At 48.6% G+C, this 13,812-nt stretch overlaps 1 long non-coding RNA gene across 1 annotated transcript; it reads right to left on the bottom strand.

The window, feature by feature from the left end:
• Positions 1-9,584: 9,584 nt before the first annotated feature.
• Positions 9,585-13,604, bottom strand: LOC131487110 (uncharacterized). The gene is made up of 2 exons (XR_009249614.1): positions 12,093-13,604; positions 9,585-10,277 (listed from the first exon to the last, which is right to left on the bottom strand). It is a non-coding gene; the product is annotated as an uncharacterized LOC131487110 (long non-coding RNA).
• Between the last annotated feature and the right edge of the window lie 208 nt (positions 13,605-13,812).

The following is a 13,812-nucleotide window of genomic DNA, read 5'->3' as shown; positions in this document are numbered from 1 at the left end:
ACTTAGTGTAATGTTTCTGAGGTTCATCTGTGTCATACCATGAATCAATACTTCATTCCTTTATTGGGGCCAAATTCTGTTTCATTGTATGGCGATACCATATTTTATTTACTTTTTCATTAGTGGATAGCCATTGGGTTGTTTCTGGTTTGTCCTTATTGTTTTCCTGTCCCTCTCTGTGAAAGAAGCACAGGACCCGACTTCGTCCGTGTCTTTCACAAGCTATCAAACCGCAAGCACGTTCATGGGGTAGTGACCGTGTCCCCGGGTGATGTCCCTGGGACATGAGTGAATGTGCTGAGTTGCTGGGCATAGTGGAGCAGACTTGCATTCCCAAGGTCTCGACCAGTGTCTGGTGGAGAACAGTCTGCAAACCATCGTCTCCGAGCTAGTGGTTGTTGTGTTGTAGAAGACGGTGGCCAGTGGTGTCTCTGCTGTCCGCCTCGTGTGCTTTCCCACCTCCCTCCTATAGCATATTGCTCTCCTGTCCCCTCGCCTACTCTCTCCAGGCCTGAGCTACAAGTGCCCATGTTTCTTGCTAGAAAGAGAAAGCCAGTGTCAGGCAGAAGAGGAGGAGGCTGCCACGTATGGAGAAGCAGAAACCAGTAGACATTAAGATTGTGAAGGAGAGAGCCGGATCTCTGGCTCCCCGAGGCCTTAGATCCCACGGCTCTTCCTTTGACTGTGAGCTTCAGCAGTATCTTCCCAGGTAAATGAGTCAATAAACTCCTTTGTTGCTTTGGCTAGCTTGGCTTGGTTTCCTGTTACCTGCCACAGAGAGAGTTTGATGAATATGCCTAGGCTCCTACTCACCTAACTGGTCTGGTCGCCGTAACAAATAAGAATTGTCTAGGGTTTCTCAGATGAGAAAGCATTTTCACAGTCATTATTTTATTCTATCCTCTTAACAGAGTGGGTGGAGTGGGGGGGGGAATCATAAACCTAAGTTTAAACATGTGGAAACCAAAGATCAGAGACACCAAGTGATGTGTCTAAGGTCACACAGCTTAAAAGTTGCGCAGCCATGCCTCTGGCTCTCAGCTGTGTGCCGCTTGCCTTCTGGCCACAACCCCTATAGCTGGCTTTGGGAGGAAAGGGTGATATTTGCTCCTCGTTGCTTCAGTTGCGTGTCTGGGGCCTCGCACAATGCCTGAAGTGTTTGCTGAGTAAATGGCTAGATTGATTTGACCCGGTTAAGCGGCCAAAGCAGGAAGACTCCTACAAGCAAGTGCCTTGGAACAAAGCACAGAGGCCTCTGGTTATCTGAGAACCTGAAACAGAGCAGAAGGGAAACTGTTGGAACAAGGCACAAAGTGAAAATCAAACGCTCAGCACTTAGCCCAGGCCAGATGCAAAGAGATCAACACAGGGGCCCACCCCCACCTTCTTCCACTCCCTTCCACCTTCCTCCACCGGCTCCATGCCCTTTTCGTTATAGATTAGCCCAAATACAGGAAGACAGAAGAGCCTTGTCAAGACCTTTTCCTGGAATCTGACTGACACCCAAGTCAGGCTTCCTAGAGCTGTACATCAACACCAGAACACATGAAAGATCAAGAGGACAGATTCTGACATTTGAGTTTCTCTCCCCAAATCCTGCTCACTGCCCCCCTCTCCCCCACCACATGAACTTGTTCTGCTCTTTAGCATTCTCTGTAATCACGGTACTGCAGCCACACTAATTTATTCAATGTACTTCAAGTTGTCCGTGCTTTGCCTTCTACCTCCCTCTTCCTTTGCCTTCCAAACTCTTACTCCTCCTTCAAAGCCCAACTCAAATGTTACCTCCCTTAAAACTGTCCTCCAGGGATTCTGAGCTTCCAGGGTACTTTATAAACATCACTCTGTAGCATTTTTTTCAAGCTGTACTGTGGCTCCTACTGCCTGTGTGTTCTCACCAGACTATGGTTCCTTGAAAGCCCGTCACTGTCCATTGACGCTTTGTCCCCCAGCCCTGGCCCAGCATCGGCACAATAGCATGTACTCAATAAGCACGGGCTGAAATTTCATGAGTCAAGGCTATCCTCTCCTGGGACAAAGACCTGAGACTGGGAGAATGGCCGAATACATTTAAGACAAATTTCTTGAAAGTTCCTCTCGCGTGATGGCTGGTGACTTGAATGGAACCATTCGGAACACAATCAGGCTAACAAAAGAGGCCCTTTTTGGGAGAAGGGCTTAGGAAGCCTCTGGCTATGAGTTACGGTTGATAAATAGTACAGAAAAAAACCCTTTCCTATTTCTGTTCTGGTTGCTGCCTTGCAGTGTAGATGGTGAAGAGCATTATTCTGGTCTTATTTTTGTGGCAAATGGTGCAGAGGGGAGACAGAGTCAAGCTCGGCGGTATTAGGCTGAGCGGTCTGTGGCAACAGAGCGCCACAGCCTGAGAGGCTTCACAAAAGAAGACTCTAGTCTCACAGTTCTGGAGGTTAGAAGTTCAAGATCAAGATCAAGTTCAAGATCAAGGTGTAGGCAGGCAAGGTGAGGGTGGTGGGGGAAATCCGTTCTCTTCCTCTCCCCAGTTTCCGGTGGTTTGCTGACCATCTTTGGCGTTCCTTGCCTTGGAGGGCCATCACCCCAATCTCTGCTTTCACTCTCACATGGCCTTTTCCCTATGTGTGTGTCTGCCTCCAGTTTCCTTTATATAAGGACGCCAGTCATATTAGATGGGGGCCCACCCTAATGACCTCATTTTAACTTGATTGCCTCTGTAAAGACTCTCTCTTCAAATAAGATCACTTTCTGAGGTACAGGGGATTAAGAGGTACATAGGGATTTTGGAGGGACATAATTCAGCTCAAAGCAGTAAGTGTGTGAATTGACGGCTGAACTGAGTTCAGAACCCAGACTCCTAAAGCCATGCAGGCAGGAATAACAGAAGTAGAGGAGATTTTCAAGGAAGTTCATTCCTCTGCCTTAAGTCCATCTCTTAGTGCCAGTAAGGCTTCGTTGTGCTATTGGAGAGTCTCAGAGGGAGAGATGCTAAGAACATTCCAGAAGCCTTCATATAACTTGCCTTGTTTTGGCTACTGACAGGGAAAATGCACCTGCAGGGGTGGAGACAGACAGGGACAAATAAAGTGAGAGAGACACAGAGTGACAGAAAATAAATGTACTTCTAAATAGAGGCAGATTTTCCATGAAGCTAATAAAACTTAAGCTGCACAGCTGTTTTAAAAAAGATCCTGTATTTCGGGTTGCCCGGGTGGCTCAGTCAGTTAAACATCCGACTTTGGCTCAGGTCATGATCTCACGGTTCGTGGGTTCGAGCCCCGCGTTGGGCTCTGTGCTGACAGCTCAGAGCCTGGAGCCTGCTTCTGATTCTGTGTGTGTCTCTCTCTCTCTCTCTGCCCCTCCCTCATTCATGCTCTGTCTCTGTCTCTCTCTCCCTCTATCTCAAATAAATAAACATTAAAAAATTTTTTTAAAAAGATCCTGTATTTAATTTTGTATTCTTTTTTTTTTTTTTTAAGTTGATTTATGTTAAGAGAGAGAGTATGCATGCAAGCAGGGGAGGGGCAGAGAGAGGGCGGGGGGGGGGGGGAGCGGGGGGAGAGGGAGAATCCCAAGCAGGATTCTCCCTGTCAGCACAGAGCCCCCATGCGGGGCTCGATCTCAGGAACCGTAAGAACTGAAATCAGTTGAACGTTTCACTGACTGAGCCACCCAGGTGCTCCTGTATCCTTTTCTTAAAAGAGGAATTCTCCCTCAAATGATATAAAGTCCAGGCTCCTCAATACCTAGATGTACTCTGTCTCTAACAAAAATACCTGGACTGTCTTTGTGGTTCAGAGTGGGAAGTGAGTGCTTCCTCTCTCCTTCATATCCTTTGGAAGAAAAAACTCACGTGGCCTTGACTCCCCAGAGTCCTGCCTAAGTAAAATGCTTTGGCCTCTGAGCCCCACAGAAAGCATGCTGTCGTTCTTCCTGCCCCATTCACATGCAATGGACCTCCCTCCTCTTCCCACTGAGTGGTGGCCTCAGAGTCTCAGTGGAATAGTCACCCCTGAATCGGGCGTGGGAACAGGCGGGGCACGGATGGCCATCAGAGCAAAGTGTGCCCAAGGGAAGTTCTGGAGGGACTGCCACTTTCCCAGCAGCTGCCTGAGGGACCAGCTGACCTGGGTAGGGTGTTGAGAGAGCAGGTGACAAGCTCATCTGACAGTGGGGTGGGGGTGGGGCGGCTCCTCTGCCTGTAGCTCTCCCTCAGGCGACAGGGGTGCTGGAACTGCTGAGGGCAAAGGCAAAGCATCCTTCAGGGGAGCTCTACCCTGCACACTTAGCAATTTTCATTTCCTTGGGCTTTGCCCTGCTCTCCCTTAGTTTCTGGGTTTTTCCTTCCATAATGTGATTGCAGGGCTGGATGCTGGCAGTGCTGCTCTTGGCCAGGGCTGGCTCTTCATTCGCAGGTAATTAACTTGGCAGGGATAGTGGTATTTATTTATTTATTTATTAAAAAAAATTTTTTTTTTTAACATTTTTTGAGACAGGGAGAGACAGAGCATGAACAGGGGAGGGTCAGAGAGAGGGAGACACAGAATCTGAAACAGGCTCCAGGCTCTGAGCTGTCAGCACAGAGCCCGACGCGGGGCTCGAACTCATGGACCGTGAGATCATGACCTGAGCCGAAGTCAGCCGCTTAACCGACTGAGCCACCCAGGCGCCCTGGAATGGTGGTATTTAATAGCTAAGGTTGACTGATCAGAATGTCAACTATATCTCATTTCTCAAAAATGTTTCATGTGTGTTGTATTTTTTCTCCTAAGCACACCGTGTCTATCCGAATTTCCCTGCCTCTTAGATGAGATTTAGTTGTACCATTCAGGTGGCATAATTGATGTCTTCGGTAATCGAATCCCTCTCACTCCTGCAGTCCCAGTATTCGAAGAAACCTGGAATTACGGGACCATCAGGATTAGTATGGTCAGTCTACTGGTCTGGTTTCCTGGTCTGCCAGTTAGGGATTGGTCAGAACTTCTGTGCTGCAAAGCCAACATTATCCTATTCTTGAGAGGACTGTGTGGCAGGGCTGGAAAGGACAGGCATTACTTGGGATTTCTAAACAATCAAATCAGGTCCACATTCAGCGATTGCTTAGTGATTGGATGTTATAATGGCTAGCAAAACCCCTCTCCAAATCAACTAGATATTTCTGAAGTCCAATCAACTCTGTAGTCATGGCCTAAGAAATAATTATCCCTATTTTGCTGATGAAAGCTTGGAAGCCTAAAAAACAAGTGGGTTGCTCATCTTTATAGTGACTTAAGCATATAAGTCACAGAACTTAAATGAAATCCTGAGTTGGGTATTTCTGCTCTCAGGCTAAGAATGGGGGCATATTATAAAGAGGAGTAAGAAAGGAGCTAGGGATGTATAAAGAAGAATGTGACCATGGTACGGCTGAGACTCACAGACCCCAGAACTTCAAGGTCATTCAGAATCGATAGCAGTTCCAAAGACTCCTTGAAACTCTTACTCACATAGTAGCTGAAGTTCGGGATTCTTTCGTTCTCTGTCACTACTGAACAGGTAACTTTTCTCCCTAAGCCTGCCCCTTTCTCTTTGTTTGACCCCCTAAAAACTCACCATCCCCATCCACACATCCCCACCTCAATTCTCTGTTCGAATAGAGCTTTCTTTCTTTTCTTTTTTTGCTGTGTATTATTTTTGAGGGAGAAAGAGGGGAGGGGCAGAGAGGGAGGAAGACCCAGAACCTGAAGCAGGCTCCAGGCTGAGCTGTCGGCACAGAGCCCGACGCAGGGCTGGAACTTACAGCGAGATCATGACCTGAGCTGAAGTCGGCCGCTTAACTGACTGAGCCACCCAGGCGCCCCTGGATAGAGCTTTCTTACCGGTCCCCTGATTAAGTCACAGACAAGCCTCTGGAACAGTTATACTTGGGTCTCTGGTTCAATCGGGTGGGGTTGCAATGGGAGTGCAGTCACGTGTGACAAAAGATGGCCTCCCCACTTAAGTTGCAGTCAGAGGGGTTCTTCTCAGCCGGAGGTGGGGAGTCCCCTAGAAAGGGACTGTGGGAACGTGGGCGCTGTGATTTGACCGGCAAAGGGGCTGGTTTAATCGATCTCCTGACTTTTCTTTTTTTTTTTTAATTTTTTATTTTTTTTAACGTTTATTTATTTTTGAGACAGGGAGAGACAGAACATGAACGGGGGAGGGTCAGAGAGAGGGAGACACAGAATCTGAAACAGGCTCCGGGCTCTGAGCCGTCAGCACAGGGGCCCGATGCAGGGCTCGAACTCACGGACCCGCGAGATGGTGACCTGAGCCGAAGTCGGCGCTCAACCGACTGAGCCACCCAGGCGCCCCTCTCCTGACTTTTCTTAAGAGAAGGGCAACTGAAGATGGTTGGGGGCCGTCCCAATTTGTGGGACTTCTCCTCACAGCTAGAGGAGAACTCAGACTCCGAAAGAAGAAAGGAGAAGAAAGTGAGGAGAGAAACTAGTTATCAATTAGAGGGCTGATATTTGTGGTATTTTGGCAGTGACATTATATGGTTAATGACTGGGTCCCCAGGACATACAATTATTCACCATGAGGCCTCCAGCAAGACGGTTCATGGCTCGGAGCCTGGTTTGCTTCTGTAAAGCCGGAGATGATAATAGCATATGCCACCTACTTGCCTCTGCTGAGGTGTCTGAGGACAAGTTAACATTTGCACTGCACTTTGAAACCCTGGGATGAAAGGTGTGAACAGACTACAAAGAGACATTGTACTGGCGATTTACGTTTGGTCCTGAGACACGTTGGGCCCCTGTCTGAGGCCAGGCCTGGCAGATGTGCTAGAAGAACAGAGGGAGGGGACAGAGGCACGCAATGTCATGCCCCAAGAGCAAGGAGCTGTGGGCTGTCACCTTGGGGGAAACCGGACCTTGAAGAGAAGGTGCCTCAGCCTGGAGATTTACTCTCTGATAAACCGAAGGGTGTGGGAGCTGTGGTTTGTCTTTTCTCTGCTCGGTGGAAAAGTTCTCAAGGCAGCAAGACCGGACCTAGTGCAGCTTCTCCCTGGAGTCTTGCTGGAGGTGACAGCCCCAGCTCTGCCACTTAAATCCTAACTTGTGCTCATCCCCGCTCCCACTTGCAGTGACTGGTCTGTAGGCAGAGGCCGGAGAGACGGGGCCAGCCAGCCAGTTTCCTAAGGCCTCAAACCCTAAGCAATCGCCAGTGCCTCCTGCCCCACCTCCTTCCCTCAGTCTCTTTGATATTTAATTTCCTCTTTGAGGCTGTCCCCAGTGGCCATTTAAATTTACTCCACCTACCATGGAATGGCGGTGTGTATGGTAGGCTGTTAGTAGGGGGTGGCCCGGTGTGTGGTTTGCTCTCAGTCCCGGAACCTGCCTGGGCCTGTCCCTAGGAGCTGGATATTGCCAAGTCCACGAAAAACCCAGCTCTCTTCATTTTACCCCTACCTGCCTCTGAATCGCAAGCCGTGACCTTTGTTTATTCATTTCCTCGCGCCTACCAATAAAACCTTGATTACTTACAATGCCTGGTGAATTCAATGGTTATGAGGGACATTAAGAGTTAAGAGGAGATAGGTTTTAATCTAGGTTTCCAACCCCCTCCCTTACACCTGCTGTGCTGGAGAAGTACGTTTGACCTCCGAGACTGAGTTTTCTTACCTGTTAAAATGAGGTAATGATGTCTGTCCTACCTATTCACGGGAGCATTTTGAGGATCAGATGATTTAAAGTATATGAAAGCGTGGAGTAAACTGTGAGCCACTATGCAAATGTTGGTGGTTTTTCTGAGGATGGTCATTAGTTCCTGGACCTGTGCGGGGCACATTGTGCACATGCGACCAACTAAACAGAATTTAAATTAGCTCATTAAATTGGACTTTTACAATGCTTCTAACTAAGCCATTGAATAGCAGCAGGGCCCGGATGCACTTATCTGAACCTCTGTGCCTATGAAGAGGCATGTGGGAAGGGCATTTGGCTCTGTTGACATCAAGGACTGTTAAGCTCCTGAGTCTGACTTTGGTGTGGATCTCATTTGACTCCCTCTGGTTCTGGAGTCTTCCGCCAGGGCCTCTAGTATCGGGGGCAAGTGGTTGAGACTGTATTCTAAGGACAGTGGGAAACCACTGGAAGGATGAAAACAGAAGAGTAGCCTGATGAATGTAAATATGCAGCCCTTTCTCAGGCTGCTGTGTGGAAAATGGAATGTAGGTGTTTGTAGTGCTGCTATGAACTGTTTTCAGCTGACAAATCTCTGAGACCCCTTTTGTTTGGGGGATCCCCCCACCATGGGGGTCTTGGTGGGACACTTTCCCTGCCCCCACTCCTCCAGAAGCTGAATAGGCCAGATACTCCCTCAGCCAGTTCTGAACGCTAAGGAATGGGCATGGCTACTCCACCGGGGACTCCAAATCTAGTTCCAGTGAGACAAAGACCTGGGACGAGGCAGATTTCTTCCAGCAGTGGCAGGGGCCGCCAGCCCGAGGGCCAGTTGGAGTCTCCAGCCTAACGCCACCAGGGGGCCCATGCTAGAGCAGTGTCGAGGCCCAGCGGAGGCAACAGAACATCCTGACCAAGCTCGTCTGGCGCCCGGATGTTACTGGGGCTGCTTCCCAGACTCCCTGGGTTCCCGCTGATTTCTGAGGGTAGTTCTACCACCTTCTCCTCAATTCCATGAACTTGCCAAGCGATTGCCCACCATCTACTTCCTGCTTAACCAGAGTTGGGATGTGTCGTTTGCGTGCAGTCCAGAGCACTGACGTTTTTAGAAGAAAGGGGAGAGGTTGGGGAGACTGCTTAGAGGCTTACCCTGTCAACCAGTGAGAAATGATGGCGGCTGGTGTCGAGTGTGGTGGTGCAGGTGGGAAGAAGTGAGTGCCATGGATTTTGGATGGTGTATTTTAAGAGAGAGAGAGAGAGCACACACAAGTAGGGGAAGGGCAGAGAGAGAGAGAGAGAGAGACAATTCCAAGCAGGCTCCACGCTGAAACTACAGAGCCCAACGTGAGGCTCCATCCCGTGAACTGTGAGATCACAACCTGATCCAAAATCAAGAGTCGGACACTTAACCGACTGAGCCACCCGGGTGTCCCTGTACTTACTTCACATTTTATGTTAACAAGTGATAGCATTTGGGTGCTTGTGTCTTATTTGTTTTATATTTTGTAAATAAAATGTAAACAAAATTTTTGAGAGGAATCTTTGGAAAATTTGGGTGGTATTAGATTAAAGGCAAAATCAGATTCATGGAGAAGGTTTGGGTCTATTGAAAAGCTGGGGGAAAAAAAAAAGAAGCTTTCTTGGTTAAATAAAAGAAATGCTACTATTTGAAAGGGACAATAAGACATAAGGACCGGGGCGCCTGGGTGGCTCAGTCAGTTAAGCATCTGACTTCGGCTCAGGTCATGATCTTGTGGTTCATGGGTTTGAGCCCACACGTTGGGCTCTGTGCTGACAGGTCAGAGCTTGGAGCCTGCTTCAGATTCTGTGTCTCCCTTTCTCTCTCTGCCCCTCTTCTGCTCGTTCTCTGTCTCTCTCTCTCTCACAAGAATAAATAAGACATTTAAAAAAATTTTTTTTAAAATAAAAAAAAAAAGAGAGAGATAAAGACCACAGGAAATTTTAGTAGGAAGTCATCGATCATTTTACCCTGGAGCAGAAGGTTTCACAACCAAGGGCCCGAGTAGCATGTCTCCTTAAATAGCATTAATTACATCTTTAGGCAATGAGGTTGTGCTGAATCCAAAGCCATCTACATTTGAGACCAGATAGTTCTCAGCTAGTAGTTTACCTACATCAGACATGAGGTGTTCCTGAGAGAGTCTGTCGGAAGACTGTCTAATCTTGCCACCCCTTCTACCCCGCCCCTGGTCTGGGCTTGGGAAAGGGAGGTGGGGAAGAGAAGGGCTGGGCTGGCGGGGGGAGCAAGGTGGGAGCACTATTCACCAAAAGTTGTAGGAAAAGATCAGGCTTTCAAAGCCAAGCTGGGTCAGTTGTCCCTCAAAGCTGAGTTTCAATCACGTATCAGTCTGCAGGCCAATTCGTTCATTTCAAATCCAAAAGAGTGAACCCAAAGCAGAGCCAAATCCAAATGGGTAACTGGCCAAACAGCTAAGGTAGGCACAAATGGTGAGATGGGAAAGACGCTGCTTTGAGAACCTTGGCACATGCCTGGAGCGGGTGAGTTACGGTATTCGGTCATGGGTAGAAGTGTGCCGTGGTTGGTGAAGAATTCTTGGGAGGAACAGACGTACTTTCTAGGTCCCAGGGAGTCTCCTCAATCCCAGAGGCCTATATCTGAGGGAAACAGGGACATAAATCAGATTTTATTCTAGATTCATCTATCCATCTCTCCACCCATCCGTTTAGTAATGTCACATTATACACAAACTCTCACATATAACAAATGACATTATTATTATTATTATTTTTAATGTTTGTTTATTTTTGAGAGACAGAGACAGAGAGAGACAGAGTGTGAGTGGGGCAGGGGTGGAGAGAGAGGGAGACACAGAATCTGAAGCAGCCTCCAGGCTCTGAGCTGTCAGCACAGAGCCTGACGCGGGGCTCGAACCCATGAACCGCGAGATCATGAACTGAGTCAAAGTGAGACACTTGACCGACTGAGCCACCCAGGTGCCCTACAAGCAACATTATTAATTCGAATTTGCTTTGGTGTAAATATAGGCAAAGGAAAGCACTTCTCTGAATTTCAAATTGGATATAGGGTAATGAAGATGGGGTTAAGCAAAGTGTTATCAATGGCAGGCTCTCTGAGGATCAGCTTTTAAGAAAAGGTGAGAATAATTTGTGAGTAGCATAAAAAATGTTTACGTGTAAATGAACACTGCCATAGTTCTTCAAATATGTGTTTCTTCAAGCAGGCCAAACAAAATTGGACTGGGATTTTGTGTACTACCCTCATTTAGTTAGCAAAACTTTTTTACACAGATAACATAAAGCTGACCTTCATCCCAATGCCTAAATTAGCATCTATAGAACAGAATAGACTTGTTTGTTAACTTGAGCCTAATAACAAGGAAGGTATAGCAGCCAGAAGAAAGAAATACATATTTATACTGGAGTACATAAAGACTCATAGCTCAAGTTGCCCGACGTTTTGAATGACTTCAATTTATCTCCTCCAAAATGGATACATCAGAGTTAGCATTATCTAGAAGTCTCTAGAATAAAACTATAAAGTTGAAAACATGACAATACAGTCACTAAGCTTTGCTCCAGAAGTCTCATTTGAGTTAGGGGGGGCCAGCCCTGGTAGGAATCATGTTCAGAAGAGCACCTATGTCTCAGAGGTTCCCGAAATAAAGATACCATTATTCAGTTGGAGGCTCATCCCCAGGGGCTCGAGTTCACCCCAGTGATTAATTAGGATCCCATTCGCCTGGTGGTAGCTATGCCTTCCGGAGGAGTCAGGCTCCTCCCCGTCCCCTGCTCTGAAGGTATTCTTCATACTCAAGCACAGTACTGTGATTATCGACCACAAAAATAATAGCGGCTCTGGAGGCCTGCCAGAGGCAGCCCTCACTCCTTGCTTGGCATCTTTTCCCTGACCGCTCTATCTCACCCGCTTCCCCATGTGCTGTTTCTGTGTAGGCTGTAAACACACACACTGGATTCACCTAAACCCCCGAGCTTAGTAGAAAACAAGTCCGAGCTTGCTGGGAGTTTAGGAAGGCCGGCCCAGGGAAGAGGAGGGCAGGAAACAAGCCTCCCGTGGCTGTTCGCCACGCTTTCTGTTTTCTCTCCTGCCAGATGGTTTCCAACCCCCTTTTAGTTCCAGAACTGCCTAAAGCCCAGAGCGGGCAGCCTGCCTACCCAGAGTGACATCTGTGTTTCTAGGAAGGCCCTCTTCAGCTCCCAGAACACACCCTACCCTTCCAGCTCAGGCCTAAAAGCCAGGGGGGTGGGGGGCTTGCCTTTAGCTGCCCTGATAATCCTCCTTAAAATGCAAATCCCACCCACCCCCCCACCCGGCTAGGGGTGGGGGCTTTGGAGACACTATAGCTCACATGTGCTTTGCACTTGAGGGGGAATGAGTGTCTGAATCTGGGAGAGCACCCACTCCCTGCCATGGATTCTGGGGCCCATCACCTGGAGGGAGGAAGTTCTGCTCAGGACAGGGTTAGTAGGGATTCCTGTGGTGACTGCTGAAATGAATGGAGGTCCCCTGGAGATGGCAGATGTGGAGGATGTCCGAGGCAGGTCTCTTCCCAGTCCTCCCATGGATAGCAGCTCCGGTCCGGTTTCTTGCCATAATGGTTTTTTTTTTTTTTTTTTTTTTTTTTCTAGAAGGTCTTCTCACAGAATAGCGGGCGGAGATTGTCAGCCCTATTTTCTCGGTGTCCCAAACACAGTAGGCTCTGAAGGACTGTTTGCGGAATGAAGGAAGGAATAAAAGGACGAATGGCATGTTGGGTGGGCAACAGGGGAAGAACAACTTTGAGCACGTTCCCGGCATGCCTTGCAGGCCTGGCCACCTGGAGCAGCGATACTGGCGGTCCGGGTTCCCCCGAATTTGCAGGGACTTCTGAACGTGCCTTTGCACAATAGGCACTGGGGCTCTCGCACCCCCGGGTGGCTGTGCCAGGGCAGCTGTTTTCCCACCCTGCTCCCTCCCCAGTGGAGCCTCGGCTTTTTTTTTTTTTTTTTTTTTCTTTCCAAACCTTTCCACCTGGCTCAGAGCCAGGAAGGCCTCTAAGTCACACTCAGAATTTCCATGACAGTAAATAGACCAAACGAGGCCCTTTGCAGCCCCTGAAAGAGCTCTCTTCTAGTCCTGCCGTGCCTGGCAGCATTTTGTTCGCCCCATTTTGATACAGGCCTGTGGAAGGTCAATGACTCCTTTAAAAATAAGGAAAACATGGACAAGTGCCCAGTTCCTAACCTGCTGACAGTGCAGTTCTCCGCAGCAGCCCACAGTTCCCTGCCGAAGCCTTCACAGTGATTTCTCACAAAGGTCTGCAATCTATTACGCTCCAGTTGACTGCTGCATTCAAATGTAAAAACAGATCCTTGGATCAACACCCTATAAAAAGCCAAGAAAAATGTGGTAGTGTTCTTTCCGGGCTCAAGCCGAGAGCTTTCTGAGGGAGGAGGAATCCTTCAGAGGCTGCAGCAGCCCCGGACCTGTGTGGCTTTCCCCGGTAACCTGATCAGTCCGGAATCCCAGCGACACGCCGAGGTTCCAGGTCTCAGCGCCCTCGTCGAGGGGCCAAAGATGTCTTGGGGGCTGGTCACCCCGTGGCGTTCACAGTTCAGATTGTGCGGGAGACGGGGTTTGGTCTTTTGAGTCATCTAGCTCCCTCCTGCTTTCACTCTGGACTAAACCAGTCTGGACGATGGCACTTGAAAAATCTCCCTGCAAAACATACTCCCCAGCTAAAATACAGCTGCTTTCTTAAAATAAAACAACAAGCTGGCTGCCCAGGGGTCCCGGCCAAGCCCAAACAGAAACGAAATTTCCTGCTTCCTTACACATTGCTTGCCATCGGTGCATAAAATCCGCACAGGAAAAAAATGTTAAGTAGGATCAACTGGGATACCTGAAGGTTTGGAAAAAAAGACACCCTCATTCTCCTTCCTGTCAGCTTGTCATACCTTCTCTTGTCTCACCCCCCACCCCGCCTCCCCCCCCCCCCCCCAATTGCCAGGAATGAATGCCTCCGGCGGCAGCCAGGAGTGTGAAGTGTTGAATAGCTGGATGACCAGTTTTCATCTGTTTTGCTGGTCTCTAACTATTGCTGGTGCCACCCTGGCGTTAGCCATGCGTGCTTGTCCCCTCCCCCGCGGACGGCCAAATTGCTGTTCACAC

This window comes from Neofelis nebulosa, chromosome 10 (genome assembly GCF_028018385.1).
Source record: "Neofelis nebulosa isolate mNeoNeb1 chromosome 10, mNeoNeb1.pri, whole genome shotgun sequence".
NCBI classification, from domain to species: domain Eukaryota; kingdom Metazoa; phylum Chordata; class Mammalia; order Carnivora; family Felidae; genus Neofelis; species Neofelis nebulosa.
The sequence above is the reverse complement of the archived record's forward strand: the minus strand, read 5'-3'. Positions and strand labels throughout refer to the sequence as shown.